Raw genomic sequence first — 17,358 nt, forward strand, 5'->3', positions numbered from 1 at the left:
CATCACCTGCAACTTTTATTTAACCAGTCCTCCAGTGGCACAGAAACCTAGGACACTGGTGATGCCCTTCCCACCTGCCCATCTCCCACTCTTCCTGCAATACCTCTTAAGTGTGGCTTGAAGTCTTCAGCTACAGATTTTATCCTTCATTTGCTAAACCACAGTTTGTACCGTGTGTTGCGTGTAGTAGCTGTACTATGGGTTTCCCTAACTATGTTAAGTTTTACTATGAAAAAAATTAAGTTTTTCATTCTGGGAACTGAACCTGAGGATAAGTGTAGTCCTTACTCCCCTTATATCCCTATGTATCCCAAAATTTCCTGAAAGACTGAGTTTACAGAGTAAGACATCAAGGGACAGAAAATCAGAGAAAAAAATCTGAATCTCCCAGCTCCAAAAAGGAACAATAGCAGCTTTCTTACTTCTTACAGGTTAGTATATGATGGCTTTCTTAACATTGAGTTTTACATACCATTCTGTCATCATAACTAAACTCCATTACTTTGGACAGAATTCTGCTATGTAGCCTCTAAAATGGAAAAGGAATCCAAACCCATACTTCATACAGTTATAAAACTTTGAAAAACGCATAATAAATTCAGAAGAAACAGTCTCTTGTTAAGGGTTTGGTTTTAAGGGCTAATTGTCTCACATGGTCTAATCTAGTCTTTAATCAGCTGGCTCAGATGCATTGCAAACATCTTGGAGAAGATAATAGTGAAGAAACAAGGGCTGATACTTGGTATCTTCATTTCCTTATTTCTACACCTCTTCAGATTCAATTTTGAAAGAAATAAGCACTTGTACCTCCAAAATTCTCACCGCATCTTCAAAATGTAACTTAGCTTTCACTGTACCTAAGAAGGACACAGACTTGATGTGGTCATCAACCATAAATGCAATATTGTAAAGATGGAAGTGAAACTCAGTGAGCATCTGTCAAGGAACAGCCTGCTCATTGTCTTCACAAAAAGCTTGCCAGTACAGCTACTTCTTGACCTCTTCCTGAATTTTTAGGAAGGTACAGAGATTTGCTTTTCTCAGTCCTCTGGTACCTGCCAATATGCTGTACCTGGGCATGTCCCGTCATCTTTAAAGATGATACACTATGATCTTCAAAAGCCACGGGACAAGAACTGAAAGGCTTCAGGAAGCTTTCACTGGTGCAAAATATCCAACTGTGTTTCAGAGTGAGCACATTAACTTCCACCCCTACCTCAGGAATCTCCCAACAGAACTCAAGTTACTGGTGCATTTCTAAAAACCCTTTATAAAAAGGCTTCCTATGAACAACAGCCTTTGTGTGTACCTGGTAGAGGAATGAGAGGAAGTTTTGAATGGCAAACACTGAACGACAGCACTTCCTTCCACGACTTGAGGGTTTTGACCTCCAGAACACGGTGCGAGTCACCATGACTAAGGATTTGTCTTTGGGATGGTCTGATTATTTTTTTTTTTTCCCCTAAGGGCTATACCCAGGTGCATCAGCAATGCAAAGTATGGGGAGACATGTTCTTCTGCTCAATGCTGCACACCACCACATTACATGTAGGTGAGTAAGGCTGGTTTGGCAGACCTTGCAAAGGGCTTGTGATTCTCTGGGAGAGACAAAACACAGCTCTGTGAGACCACAGCTATGTCCCACTCCATTGTTCTGCTCGAGATGGACAGCACCCAGGCAGAGAGCCATATTCCATCTCTATCCCCTACTCCGTGACTCTTTTTCTTGTGCTCTTGCCCTTTCCCACTGATCCAGGCCACCTGGCTGCACTCCAGGACTCAATTCAACAAACAGCAATCTTGAAAATATTTTGAATAATAATGTGACAGGGCTGGCCAGTACTGGAGTGAAAGCAGCCAAGTTATGGCATCTGAAATTGGCCTAAACAGCTTCCCTACTGGATCTTGTTTTAGTTAAAGTCAACTTTCATTTTTTTCCCCATGCTATGGCAAATTTCCCAGGCAGACGTATTTTCTTTTCACCATATGACCTTACTCATTTTTCCATGGCAACTATATAGTAGCGTTCCACCTCATCTCAAATACATCCTACGACGTCCTCCACCATATGTAGCCTCCACATCCTGTAAATTCTCTTAAGAGACATGGCACACTGAACAGAAGCCTTTAGGATTAATTTGTCCCATAGGGCCATCGTGTACGTGCTTCACCCTTCAGGTCTGCAATATTCTTACATTACACATAGATGTATGTGCACAGTACAAAAGTCCCACTGGTGCAAATTACACTATTGCCTTTAAGGGCTATCCAGCAAGGTGATGAGGGAGGTGACAAGAGCTTTGGCAGCTACTGACAGAACACAGGTGCTTTTGGTGCTCTTACAAAAGTGGATATCAGAAGCCCAATGCTTGACAAGAGAAAGCTTTTCAATTTGCAAGAAAATATCACAATGACAGCTTCCAAAGGGGGAGAATTTTTTCAAAAAACTTAAGATTTTCTTCTAATCCATGCTAAAACAACAAATGAAAGATTTGAGAACTGGTGAAACTAATAATTAGAGCATTTTTACATTATTTTCATTTGCAATCACTAGTTGATCAATAGAACCAAACCAAGTCACAGACAATCCTATCATTACCTGGATCATTTTAGAGAGACATCTCCCAAAATTTAGCCTTTTCCATCACCTCCTACAGTTTAGTACCTACACCATGATGCTTTTGTCTAGGTGTTGGTCTGGTTTGTTAACAAAACATGAATATGATTTACTTAATTAAGATATAAAAGGCTTACTTTGATAAATCTGCAATTTTCTTCTCTGTCCCTCATTCTATCCATGCAATTTGCATTAGTTTAAGTCTGTACTAGCTGGTCTCCTAATGATTTTTTATGTTGTTCTGAGATCAATTATGCCATTGATTGTTTTGTCAGTCTGCTGAGTGTGACAACTGCAGACAGCCTCTCACTGACCCTCCTACAAGTCTACCTGCAGGACAAAGTTCTCACAGCCATCAAGAATGGTCGCACAGTCATATCTTATGCTCAAACTTATCTTTTCAACATGCTGAGTTTCTCCACTTCCTCCTGGCTTTCATTTTGAGCATACAGTTCCTTCCAAATCCTTGATCAGTGAGAAGTCCTCAGTTAAATTTAGGCAGCCTCACTGGGATTATGTACGTCTAGCTAAATGTGTAGCATAGTTACCAGTGATGACTAGGGGCTGGATGTAATAACACAATCTTATGCCCTGTCCTCCTAAATCAGGAAGGTTGTAGAGTATAGAGAAGAGAAAGTTTGCCACTGAAAGATTTAGAGATTTAATCTGTCCTCTTATATATACCTCTCTTTCCTGTCTCTCTTCTAATTCTTCTTCCCTCTTTTTCACCCTTTGTTCTCCTCCCCACATCCAGCTCAACATATTCACAAATCAGACTGAAGTCTCAGTATAAAAGCCCACTAACTAACAACTTTACAATACTTGTTACGACAAACCAGTTACCAATTTACATGGACAGAAGGATGTATTTAAAGGCAAATTTTCCCTTTGAAATATTTTGATACTTGTCATTGTTGTTCTCGAGCAGAATGGGGTTCTGCTCAGTATGGTGAGTAAACAGTAAAGCCAGAAAAATGTGAGCAAGAATGGGCGTATGGTCTGAAGCCCATTCAAAGTGGTTACATAGTCAAGTTTTCTTTTTTCCAGGATACATTATTAGAAAGGTGGAAAGAGAGACAAGCAGAAATTTTATGATAATATTTAAATACCTGGGGCTCTCGAAGCAAAGAAAAATAATTTGTATAGAAGGTCCCTGTGAATTAAAATGTATTATTATTCACATTCTGTAGACAAAGACACTATGGCACAGGGAGCACTGGCCTTGTTTTTTGAAGCTGTGACATCCCTGAAGCTCTTACTGCTTTAGCACTTTGAAGATGATGGTAAAAGTAACACACTGCAATTGTGTCAGGTTTGACTTTAAAAGCCAGGACTTGTGGTTCTTCTTTCTTTGCTCTTTCTGGTTATAAAATACTTCACAGAAAATAACAGCAAAGTCATCCTGCCAAATTCCAAGGGTCTTGAAAAATCAAATCCCTGCTCAGATGAGACCACAGCAGTATATAACTGAAGTCTGAAATATTACTGTTTTGTTTATCCCAACCGCCATTTACCCAGCAGCTTCAGATCACTCTGAACCTCTAATAAAAACAGGTTGAATCACATGCAATCAATTCAATTACGAACACTGTAAAACTGATGGTAATTTCTTTTTATGGGATAAGAATTTTTTTAATCAGTTTTAGGGATTATTTTTTAAATCAAATTTCATAAGAATAAACAGAAATGTGATTAGAAAGGAGCCAGAAAATGGGAGAACAGAAAAGCCTCATCAGTTACAAAGTACAGAACATTGTGACCCAGAAGCCTAGCTGTCTACCAAAAGGTCTATCCATAGTGACACTCTCATGCATTTGGATATTTTGCAGTCATATTTCTGTAATTACCTGTAGCAATTCTGCATTAATTGAGACATAAATCTCAGTTCCATCTTTCACCACATGGACACGTGCAAGCCCTGCAATTTCAAACTAAAAGAATCTGCCTAGTTTTATGCAAAATGCAGTGGTCTGGAGCACATTCTGTGTCATGAATAGCTTCTCAGCACCTTGCAATAATTTAAAAATACCCTAAAAAATTAAGTCAGCTTTCTTAAAACTGCCAATGGCATTGAAAGGGATTTGAGACCCACTAATCTGACTTGTTTCCAAGCCCTGTAAATTTGGAAATGCTGTCATAAGTAGTTCCTCAGTGCCTTGTTAAAAGAAAAGGCATTTAGGAAGAAGTCTTTGCCAGTTAAGAGCTGTAAAACTGTGATGAGCGACAAGATGGCATAAAGCTGAAATGTCCAATATTTTAGTTTGACCTGTGGCTTATTAATGGCCAAAGTTTCTGAAGTTAAGAAAGTGTCACTTCTGTCCTCTTGAAGAGTCAATGATACAAACATCCTCCATCAGATTAAAAGGGGAGGAAAGAAAACAATGATGAGGTATTGTTGATGAGCTAAGGGTTCCAAAATGATTACATCACAATCTTTGGAATTCCCCTGAAACATACATATTTTACTGATACAAAGAGACAGGCTTTTTGACCAGCTTGAATTTCCATGATTCTCAGTCCATTAAGCATCACAGAGTTTAATTCTCCTGTATTTTCACCACCATTTCTTTCCCTCCTGATCAGTCATCTGAAAGCCCATCATTTACAGAGGTACTAAAAAAAAAAAAGCTAGTAAAACCCCAGAAAGTTGAACAGTATATAAAAACCCTTGCTGCTTATATTTATTGAAGGAAAATAGAGAAGCTTTCACAGAAAGGCAACTGATCTCTTAATTTGCTAAGCTAAGTGAATAAACAGTGATCATCCCTCTGTTCAACATCTTCTTTTGCAGGATTTTAGAGGGGGGGAAAAAAAAAGAAATCAACTAAGCATTACACAGGGCAGCAGTGAACCTTCCAGTTACTCTGGACCCGCAGAATAGTTCTCCTTTCTTAGAAGAAAGTCTCTGTACACCCTGCTTTCCCTCCTAACCTGCATTTGCTTCCTAAAAAGCAGTCAGCTCCGTCTGTTTCTCAAGCTTGGTGCTTACCAGCTGGAAATCATCCTCCCTCCGATTCCAGCACCAGCACAACTTCTCCTTGCTGGAATCTAGGTGCTTTCTTACGTCTTTAAAATGTCCCACCTCCTATGTCAAAATTAGCTTGGACAGACTCATTTCTAACTAGACCTCCCTTATTCACATGATAATCACACATATTGCACGATTTATGTGTCTATAGCCATATACCAGCCAATGAAGAAACAGAGTAAAAGGCAGTTCTCGTCCAAGGAACCTTAAAAGGTTGGATGATTAACGTTGGGAAGGAAAAAGCACCACTTGCTTTGTTTCAAAACAGGGAAGAGAGATGCTGAGGACCATACTTAAACTGCATTTTGTACGCCTTACTTGACAAGACAGCCGTGAGCGATCCAGACTGCCTATTAGCTATGCTGCTGGACCTGGGTTCCCCAGTCAGCCACTGAAGAGAAGTGGACACAACACAAACTTAAGCAGTCTCAATGCTCAATACTGAGTTAGAAATCCTTCTGTAGGTTATACAGCAACTCCCTGGCAGAGCTGGGGATTAGCTAGACCACTGGAGCTCAAAACCAATGACTTAACCAAGAAACTTTTTTGTTCTTAGAGGTATTTACTATACTTGAAGACTATTTCTGTCATGACAGTAGAGTTCATTCCACAACTCAACACTTATAAAGCACAATAGTAAAACAGGGTTTAGAAACAACACAAAACAGTAACTTTAAAATATATCTTTATAAATACATGCTCTGAAGCATATGTTATTTATGCAGATTTTTTTTTTAGCACTGAGTTCTACAGTTGCTCCCTTTGGCCATGAAGGACTGTACTTTGCTGTTGGAACTCCCCATAAGCCAGTGCAGGGACGCACAACTACCATTTTCTTCACTAGTGGTGCACTTTCCACTTTCACAGCATGCTAGAAGAAATGATGAGGCATCAGTATATCCCTTTTTGGCTTTAAGGTAAAGTTGTGAGACTTGATCTAAAAAGTCCTTACATTTACAAAAAAAAAAACCAAAACCTTCAATTATGCGACAGGGAGGATTCAGCTGGTTCTCTCTTTGTAACTTGTAATGTGATACAGAAACCAGAGAAAGCCCAACCCTTCAAAAGCTACGTGGGATTTTAACACTGAAATGGAGCTCCTATTCAGCTGTGCAATTACTGCAATACTATCCAGCACTGCAAAGCTCCAGGGGACATGCCTCTCCAAAGCTGAGCAAAGGCACAATTCGTCAGGCTGTATTGCTTCACACTAAGGGCCTCCATACCCTAATATCTTGCTTCACATGCAGACATCTATGGAGGAATCAGCACAGGGCAAGACCCTCCTGCTGTCACTTTCCCAGCCTCCAACCATTTCTACCTCAGTGGATCTCCTGAACCTAAGGTGGTTTGTCTATTCAGAAATGCCTTGAGTTCTCTTTAAAGTACTTGCCCAGCCCCCGACATAAACCTCCTAATCCATCCCACACCCTCTGACAAGGAGTTCCATATGTCTCTCACCTACTACATGAAGAGCCATCATCTTATGTTTGCCCAGAAATAGTGTCTTACTGACTGTATTTGATGGCCAAAAGTTCTGATACTGGCAGAAACTGTGAATAGCCTGGTCCTACCCACTCACTTTTCCAGTGTTATGCATGAATACGCAAATAAATTGCTGCATAATAAACTTGCAGAATCGGAATAGTCAAGGGTAGAAGCGATCTCTGGAGATCATCTAGTCCAATCCCCCTGCTCCGAGCTGGATCAGTGAGAGTAAGTGGCTCACAGCTATGTTCAGTTGGGTCTTGAACATCTACTCCTCTTAGGAAACCCTGTTCCTGTGCCTGACCACCCTGGCAGTGGAAAAGCTTTTTCTTACATTTAAAAAGAAATTCTTGTATTTCTATTTCTGCCCACTGCCTCTTGTTCTGTCACTTGGCTACACCTACAACAGCCTGTCTCCATCTGCTTTACTCCTTCCCAGGTAAAAGCAGGTAGAACAAAAGAGGGAGGGAGCAATTACATGCCATGAGACTCAGATTCAAGATCTAACAAACCTTTCCCTGTGCAACATAAAGGGTGATTTAGGGCTGGTAAGATTATATTTTATCTTTGGCCACTGTTGTTGAGGTGGGTGATGCACAAAATACTTTGCACACCCAAAACACACAACAGGCCAGGCTTGTACAAAGCACTCCTACTCCATTACAACAGAATAGGAGGGAAGCACTAGCAGATTTTGGCCTAGCAAAGGATGTCCCTACAGACACAACACTGCTAAGTATGTCCCAACTCCTTTCTTAAAAGTCACCCTAAATTTCTTTAAGTGATATAATCAGCAGGTCTGCTTATGGGAAAAAAAAAAAATGAATATTTTGTGCTGTTTCCATTGATTGCCACCTTTGGATAAAACTGCATACCCACGTCTGTTTGAGGAGAGGGACGCAGCAGGTGAGGAGGCAACTGCCCCCACAGCTGGTAAACATGCAGTCAAGACAATGCCCTGCCATAGCCTTTGTACACACTGGGCAGGTTAGATGCTGGTTTCCCATAGTTGGGGCAGGGATGGGAAGGGAAAATGCCAAAGAAAAAAGAGTTTTCAAAAGAGAATACGAGTTTCCTTATTAAGGCACCCTCACTCTCTGCCTTGTAATACAAGGCAGCAGTGAGATTGCCCAGCCCTCCTCCCGCCAACTGCAGCTGTGAATGATGTTGCAAATCACTCAGGCTTAACTGATGTTAGTAAGGTCATTAAGCATAACTTACTTCCTCACAGCTAAGTTGTGTGAATACCTACACCGCAGGTGTTAAGTTGTTCTCAGGGTCTGTACTGAGGGCCAGGGGGAAAGCTGAAATAGGCTGAACACTTGGAGAGGGTGCTCTGACACAACAGCTCTGATACACACCCTGTGGGGGGAACGCCTATCCAGACAACCACTTAGCTAAACTGAAATGCTAGAAATAACAGTAACAAGGCTCCAAATAAGAAACAAAAGAAGAAATAGGGTATTAAGGGACTCCATTTATACATAAAGATAATTTCTCCTGTGTTTTCAGCTGCCTGTGTCTTTTACAGAACACGTGCAAGTTCTTCTCTAAAAGCACTCCTAGCACTAGTTGCACTGAAGCATAACACAGGATAAAGTGATCAGAGCTCAGCTGGATCCTATTTTCTATATAAATTTTGCTAGTCAACTGGGGATGATCCACTGGGAAGAAATGCACATTTTTTCCAAAGATCTAATCGCATTTGAGGCTCCATTTCTTATAACATCTCTCAAAGGGCAATATCAAAACCTGAGCAGGAAATCATTTGAGTGACTGGCAATTGGAATAGATTTTATCCGTTGTTTTTTTTTGTTTTGGATAGGTGATAAAATGTAATGCACACAAGTGTTTCAGGAAATGTATCAAAAGTTTGGTTTAATTGCTCCCTGCTGTGAGCAATTCTGTTAGTTCTTACATCAGAATTAGACAAGTCATTTTTGATAATTTAGGCTAGCCCACTCCCTGAATATAAATTACTATATATAACCTAATCTGTGTAGTTTTTGTTTACTCTTAATTAATAATTTCTTAAAAGTACATATATTTGCTAACTTAGCACTAGCTCTCGTGTAGACTCTCCTTAAAACGCGCTGCGGGATTTTCTACCAGATTGTCATCTCCATCTTTCAACCATCATGATGTTATGAATGTAATGAAATACTAAATAGACATGTTTTTACATGACAGAAAATCTGTTACTACTCAAGTCAACAGGAAAAGTATTCCCAGCTGTGAATGGGAGAGAAAAGCTTGAAAATGTTACTATGTTATACTACATTGATAACTATTTTCTAGAACAAAGAACCAGCGGTTTAACATGATTTAGATCACACAGTTTCTCACATCATTGTAAGGAAATGGTTTGACATGTACTTTTCTGAAAAAGTGATTTTGCCAATTCTTGTAACGTACAAGCTGTCATTAGATATCGAACCTTTTGATCCTTTAGTTACCAGTCATGACCTGGCTATAGCAATGCATCGATGCACCATCACAAACTCAGCAATACAAAACAGCACAGAAATGATAAAAACCTCTTCATGCAGAGAAATGATACATGCTGGTACATACAGGTTCAGAAGTATGGGAGACTTTTAAAGAAATACTATTTCTAAACAAATTTTTGTACTGATGAAATGCTGCTTTATTTGGAAACTGCACTGAGAAAATTTCATTTGTCATGCTTGTTAATAACGGGGCACAATTAGCATAATCCCCTCAACCCATTAAAAAATGCAAATATCAAATAACAGAAATTATAAAAATGTCTTCCTTTAATTATAAAATTTGCCTTTTTCAAGCCAGTCACAGCTAAGCTCAAGAGACACTCAGCTAACACAATGTAAGTGAAATCCTTGAGGGAAAGCCCTGTGCCATTAGGCTGGCACCAGCCACTTGGCAAAGCACAGCAAAGCATCACAGCTTTAGAAAATGTGCATGGGTGTCTGTGGCATTTTCCTTGAGGAAATGGCACTTACAGTGTGCTTAATGAATAAGGGAATATGTTAAATTCATGGGAAGAGATAGTCCTTAAAACTGCTTATCGCAATGAAGAGCACAAACTGCCCACGGATTTATTTTCATTTCACATAACACGGGGAGGCTTCTCAGAGGCTGTAGGTGTGCTACTTATCCTTGACAGTAAAGTAAAATCATCACAGCAGCCATTTCAGCAAAACTCAAAATAGCCAATAATCTCTGAAACTCCTCCTCTCCCCAAAATCCCCCTTCAACACTGAAAAATGCATCAACAGCACTCAGTAAATGTCACCCTCCACTGAGTTCCCCCTTATTCAACACACATATAACCACAAATGTGCCTGTTTGGATCCACAGATCTTCCAGGCTCTCTCCTCAGCAAACAACCATTCTCTCTTACTCATTATCATGGTATTTACTACAGCATAACTTAAAATTTTCTGGTTCTGGGTAAGTCACAAAGCTAAGCAGTCATCCACTGTTTATCAGCTTCTACACATGGAACAAGGTCCCTTCAAATTACTAAAAGCACAGTGATGATTTGCGTAAAGCATTGTCCAAATTTTACTCCCTATACATGGTCAAACATTTTCAATCAAAATGTTTAGGTAGGATATTGAGATTTTAAGATTAAAAAAACTATTAAAAAGTAGAAAACACATCCAAATGCTGAAAGTTTAGGGATACGTGTGGGCCCGTATATATAAATAAAATGCAGAACTTCATGCAAGTCACAGTGGAGTTTTCTCACATGCCCATCTCATTTCCCAGTTAGAGCTGCCAGCCGATGGTATCTGCCATGATGCAAGTGCTTTCCTTCTCCAGGAGAGAGTGAGACCATAGCATATTACAGCAAATATACCCTTAACTGGGAACCCAGCCAAGAGAAGATAAAGCAAGCTGGAGACATACAAATCCTAAGAGGCAGTGGGGAGAGCATTTACAAGTGGTATTTTTGGCTTTCAGACAGTATTTTTGACCGTATGAATTTTCTGAGAAACGAATGATATTTCCCATAGAAAAGGTAAATCAACTTTTTAAAAAAGGGGGTGAACATCTATTCATTTATTAGGCAATTTTATCACTCATATTTCTCAAGGAAAAAACTGCTTTAGAAAGTAACAGCGAATGTTATTTCACCCTGCTTTTTGCTTTGACTTTGCTGCCTCTTTGTCAAACCACTGAAGGTACTGTATGCCTGAAAGACAACCTGTTTTTTCCAGCTGTTTCAGCTGATCTAATAAAAGATATTACCTCTCCTACAAAACTTGCCTCTCATGGAATATTAATTCATTATAGCGTACTTTGGTCTGATCTGCTACAAATGTCACAAACTATAGAAATAAGAAGTATCATGATACCCGTTTCAAAACCAGCTCTATCATTTTATCCCCATTCTGAGCAAGAAGTGCTTTAAATAAAGAAGAAAAAGAGGAAGAACAACATGCCTGAGCTGCAGAAATGTGGGTTATAATGTCAGTGAAACAAAATACACGTTGCACCCTGCCCCTCAGCTGCTGCACTTCATACCGAAGCGCCGTTTATTGCTGTCATGGCACACACTGCTCCATGTACCACAATGGGCCAGGCTGAAATCCCATTCACATTTCGGAAAGTGATTTCCAGCCTATGAATTCCCTCTCATAGTTTCTTCTCACAGTGCTTTAGTTAATACTGAGAAAAGGAGTCATTTATCTCACTAAGAAATGCCACGTTCAGCACGTAGCAAACACCATTTCAAATTTCACTCAAGATGTGGACATGCTAGCAATTCATTTACTCTGCATCATCTTAAACTTTAGAGTATTTAAGGCACTTCTGCCTCGCTGCCTTTTGAAATTTCAAAGCCTGATAAAAAATTAAAAATTGGGTTTTAATTACAAATTAATTTAGTGGACTGACACTCACAAAAGGATGCCTTTACATTAAAAAATGGATTGCACTGGCAATCTGATCCATTCCCATTAGGAACTTGCCCCCACATCTGTGTTCTGCATTGGGGTATCCACTTTTTTGAGCCACAGGACCATGAGGTTCACAGTCCAGTACAGAGCTGTGATTAGCATGTAGTTTCGTGTGTGGTTTAAGTTCGTATAAAATGCACGGACACAAACATTCTAAACAAAACTTTTCTATTCTGTTGATAGCAGACATACTAAAATATCTATTTTGACAAGCTGTGGATACCTGCTGTTGGCCCACTGTCAGGACACAGCACTTTCAGTGCAAGTTCTGAGGTTTGGTTTGTTTCTTTAAAGGTAACACTTTTGTGGCTGTCACATATCTATTCTTTTCACAGGAATTTTGGCACTGGGTAACTATATAGTTGGCTGGTTGCAGATTTTTATCAGTAATATTTATGATTTAATGGGATAGATCTCCAGGGGAGGACTGGGGCAGAGAAGATGTGACTGCAAGATGCCCCTCAGATTCTTGGATCACAGACTGGCTATATTTCTTTATGGTGAGACCCAAATTCTCCAGCTAGTGCTTGATGCATGAGAGAAACAATGCACAGGCAAAAGTCAAAGGACTGGATCGAGCAACAGGAAGGTGTGTGCCACAAATGAATGCAAAGCTGGGTTGCAAGAGGCTGTAGGGAATAAGGCCAGAACTGATTTTAATGTACCTTGGAATAGAAAGGTTTTGGAACAGACAGTTGTTGTTTCAAGGAATTCTGAAGTTTGGGATGAAGCCATGCAGCTGGTGAAAAGTGGGGTAAATATACTTACGAATGAAGGAGAAAAAATAATGCAATAAATGAGATGGGATATCCTAACTAGAACTTCAGCACTAATAATCATACCAACAAGGGGCTACACAATACTTGTCGTGTCAATAGGGTGAAAATACTTGCTGTGTAAATAAGGGTGAAAATGTCATTTGACCATGTTATTTGATCATGATGACATTTGCAATTTTGTGGGAGTTTTCATTAACTCCCACAGAGTTAAATGCTGAGCACAAAACAAAGTCTGAGCAAGTGACAGCCCCTTTCCCTTCCAATCCAAGCTTAGACAAGGCATCTGTGGAAAAAAGCAGACAGGTAGGAGAGACTAAGCAATAAGGAGCAATACCAGGTAGTATGATACGTTCTGAATAGCCCAGCAACCACCACTGCTCGTGGCCTTTATGGCAAAAGACAGCTACACTTTAAATCACACCACAGCCCAAACCAATGATGAGACCTCTACTGAAAAGCAAGGCCGCTTCTGTATTTAAAAGGCATGTTAGAAGCAGAAAGGGTGCAGAAAGCAAAGAGCCAGACAAATGCAAGGTCTCAAAGCTTGAACTTAGTACAACAGATCAACCAAACAGAAGGTTCAAAGGTGCCGTGCTCATCTGCTGTAAGTATTTGTACACAAAGAGGCAACAACTAAAATGCACACACATTTTCCAGTGGTGGTTCTTGCCCTGAAATGAAGGAGGAAGGGGGAAAACAAAACAAAACAAAACAGAAAAAAACCCCACTAAATCATGACATGAACACAAAGCTGAGTTTCATTTTCATAAACAGCACAGAAAGAGCCCACGGACATTCCAAGGCTGAAGCTGAAAAATCTACAGACTATTTAAACTCCAAGTTTGGGGTTTGGCTTATGTTAACTTCTGTATATAAATTATTCTAAGAAATTCCAAAGCATCACGGGGGAGTTGGGAGCGCATAAAGGTAACTGTCCCCTCTGATCATAAAGCTTACAAACATCAACAGTTCCTACAGAATTTTTTCCTACTTTTTTTAATGTTCCAAATTTGAAATACATTTTCCTAATTAACTACTGCATTTTCACAACCTGTTAGAAATTGATCCCAAAAAGAAACCTTTCAAATCTACTTTTATGATATTTTAACTAGCAATTGTTAGTCAAATTGTGATAACTCATAATCCCAAGTTTGAAGTGTGTCTGCTTTTTCCTTCTGTCCCTGAGGGAGAAGTTTCAATGAAATGGGAACAAAACAAGATGATGTTTGGTAGCGATTCTTCAGCAAAATTTGAGTGGCATCCACTATTGCCCCCAGGGAAGTGCGGGCACACATGAAGAGCTGACATTTTGATGTGAACTCTCCCATTTCTCTAAAAATCATTACACACCTGAGCTTGTTAAAGGTGCTCACACAAAGGAACCAGAAAATGCAGCCAGACTTGGTATATTCATTCCTTGAAGCAGCTGTCCACCTCTGCACAGAAACTACCACAAGAATGGGACTTCCCTAACCATTCCTAAGCAAAGATTAACAAAAATGGTGAAACACAGGCAACTCCAGAACAGCAACTTTGCCTTCTTAAATATGCAAACACAGCATATAAATAGTGATTACAAACCCAGAAATTTGCCTGGCAGTCCACTCAAATACATGTCCAAGAGCTTTTCTATCTTGTGACTCTATTTTCAAAGCAGAAAGTGGCTTTTCGCTTTTTTTCACTACATTCATTTACATCCCATCAGCTGCTACATGTTAACAAGCTCCAGAGGTTTCATTCCCGTAGTTCATAAGGGTACTTAAAACATCTGAGGCACAGCAAGGAATCCTTCAGCCTTGTATTCTTGGATCAGTTCTTAACTACAGCAACATACACACATCCTGTGCATATTATATCCAAGGATAAAAATAATTTACATCATTCAGCCATGTCATTTTCCATAATTATTATATGATAAAAGAGCCTGGGATAAGCAAAAAGGTGCAAGTTTACAAATAACAGGAAGAAAGGACTTCAGAGTAGAAGAAAATGTCCACCAAGGCAACTTTCTCACCTAAAAAACTTTTTTCCCTGTAGAGGTCAAACTCATTAGCTGTTCAAATCGGAGTTGACTCAAGTTACACTGTTTTTGGTACTAAGTCAGCTGGAGTTCAACTAATGCAAAACAATCCAGGTCTGGAGCCAAAAATTCAGATGTGTTCACCTTCAGCATTAATTCGTTAATCAGAAGAAAGGGGCTTTTAGCACTGAGGCAGTAAACTAAATCTGTTCTCTTTCTTTTTCTCCATTCTCTTAATCCTGTCTTCTATTGAGCTTGTTTGGAGTCATAATAAAATAATTAATGAACGTTAGTGGCAATGAAGAATATAACTAGTATTCCTTACGGTATGCTTTAGCTAATTGTATTGTTAAGGCATTTTAACCTCCCAGTAATGTAACAGTACTGCTTTTATTACTTATTTACCAAATTATACGAATAGGAACACAATTAAACCTTTTTAGCACTCAATTCTGATATCCTCCTCAGAAGTGTAGGTAGGATTCACTGACCATACAAGAATCAGCAGTCATAAAATCTAACAGCAGAAAATAACATCTATCCCACCTCTGTCTTCTGCTTCCAAAACCATACATTGATTTTGCTGGAACAACCAACAGTTCCACATCATTAACACCTTTATACCCTGCCAGGGATCTCATGGATTAACTAAAGACAACAAAATACATGTTATTATGGAATGAAAAAGGCCCAAATCAAACAGAACTTGAGGTAATAGCAAAAGAGTTGACCAACTGTTCGTCACCAGTGACTAGATATTTTTAAAGTAGCTCAGTAGCAGTTACAGTGATCCTGGGACAACCTTGTCACATCCTGAGGGAAGACTTTGTAGTCTTATTATTCCTTCTTGTCATCTTCTGCTTCACACATTCCTCCAGTCTGAATCAAGATCTACTAAGAACACAGTAGATACTGACTGAATGATCCACTAATTCAGTATCTCTCAAACTGTCCCTGGGGTTACAGAAAATAAATATTGCTTCTTTGCTAGCTCCTATGCTTGCTGATAAATTCCAGCTAAGCGCAGAATGCACAGCAAGCCTTGTGATGCTTCAGGCATTCTCTAAAGCAGGAGCTGCAAGGGCTTAACACAGCCACATAGATACTCCTGAACAATTTGACAAATCCTCCCAGCCCAGCAAGTTTAGATCATTCTTCCTTCAGAGTCACTCAAAAGGTATGTTTATTTTCTTCTGGTGAGCATGCAAAAAGCCCTTAGTCAGCCTCCAAAATCTCAAACAACTGCCTTAAAATTTTTGTCTCTTTGTAAGAAATACGGGGTGCGTACTCTTTGCTGTCTCGGGTTTTAGTCCATAGGGAGTTAAACAAGATCTATGCTTTCATACATTTGCCATGTTCTGGAAAATTGTTGGGTTTAACTGAATTTTTTTTGCCCTGAAACTTCCTCTCCAAATCTGGACCTTCCAGAAAAAGGACGATTATATTATCTGACAAAACTTCATATCATAGAGTCATAGACTAGTTTAGGTTGGAAAAGACCTTTAAGATCACTGAGTGCAACTGCTAACCTAGCACTGCCAAGCCCACCACTAAACCCTGTCCCTAAGCACCACATCTACACGTCTTTTAAATACCTCCAGGGATGGTGACTCCACCACTTCCCTGGGCAGCCTCTTCCAATGCTTGACAACCCTTTTGTGAAAAAATTTTTCCCGATGTCCAATCTAAACCTCCCCGTGTCAGATTCAAAATAAGGTAGTCAGTACCTAAATGACCTAGTGAAAGTGTATATGCTCATCTCTAGCAGGAAGAATTAAGCAAAGTTATGTATTTTCTGACGAGACCTACAGTGATGCAGATCAGTACCTCATGACCTGTCTGTTTTGGCTTTAGCTTGGAGAGTTCCTGCACACATCCAACACCTCTTGCTGCCATGACATTTAGTAACCTATAGGACAGAAGCCGAAGACTCAGTGGGTGGTATTAAAGTGCTCTTACAGCATTCCCACAATAAATACCATGCTGCTCAGAATGGTGGACAAGCCTTGTGAATGCCTGTAGGATCACACGCGACTAAACAGCAGGACGATGTCACTAGAAGATAAAAATTACTGTAGAGTGCAGAACAGCAGCAGTGTTTTAACAACAGTCCCGCATCAATTTGTACCAGCAACTCACTGCAACATAACAGCAATGTTTTATTGCCTTAAGGCATGCAGTTCACCTCAACACCTCTGAGTGCTGTGTATTTGTTTTCCACAAAAATATGCTGCAAGGCTTCAGAAGTCTCTTATTTTGGCATCATCAATATCACTTTCTGTCTCACACCCTGAAGTTTGTCTAGTGAATGAAACACATTGTCTTGATACACTGCCATGGTTTTTCTCTGCTGCTGTCAAGTGGTTGGACATGAGGCATGGCCCATGGCCTCTCTTTTTCCCTCTGGAGATGCCAGACAAAATGTCAGCCTTAAAACTAAACAAGCAGTAGTACTTGAGGCAGCAGCAAGGACAGAGGAA

At 39.8% G+C, this 17,358-nt stretch overlaps 1 protein-coding gene across 2 annotated transcripts in view; it reads right to left on the minus strand.

The window, feature by feature from the left end:
• NOX4 (NADPH oxidase 4) overlaps nucleotides 1-17,358 on the minus strand; it is a 107,633-nt gene that overhangs the window by 38,569 nt on the left and 51,706 nt on the right. The window lies entirely within an intron of this gene.

The sequence above is a fragment of the Leptosomus discolor genome, chromosome 1 (genome assembly GCF_034619465.1).
Source record: "Leptosomus discolor isolate bLepDis1 chromosome 1, bLepDis1.hap2, whole genome shotgun sequence".
Classification (NCBI taxonomy): Eukaryota; Metazoa; Chordata; class Aves; order Leptosomiformes; family Leptosomidae; genus Leptosomus; species Leptosomus discolor.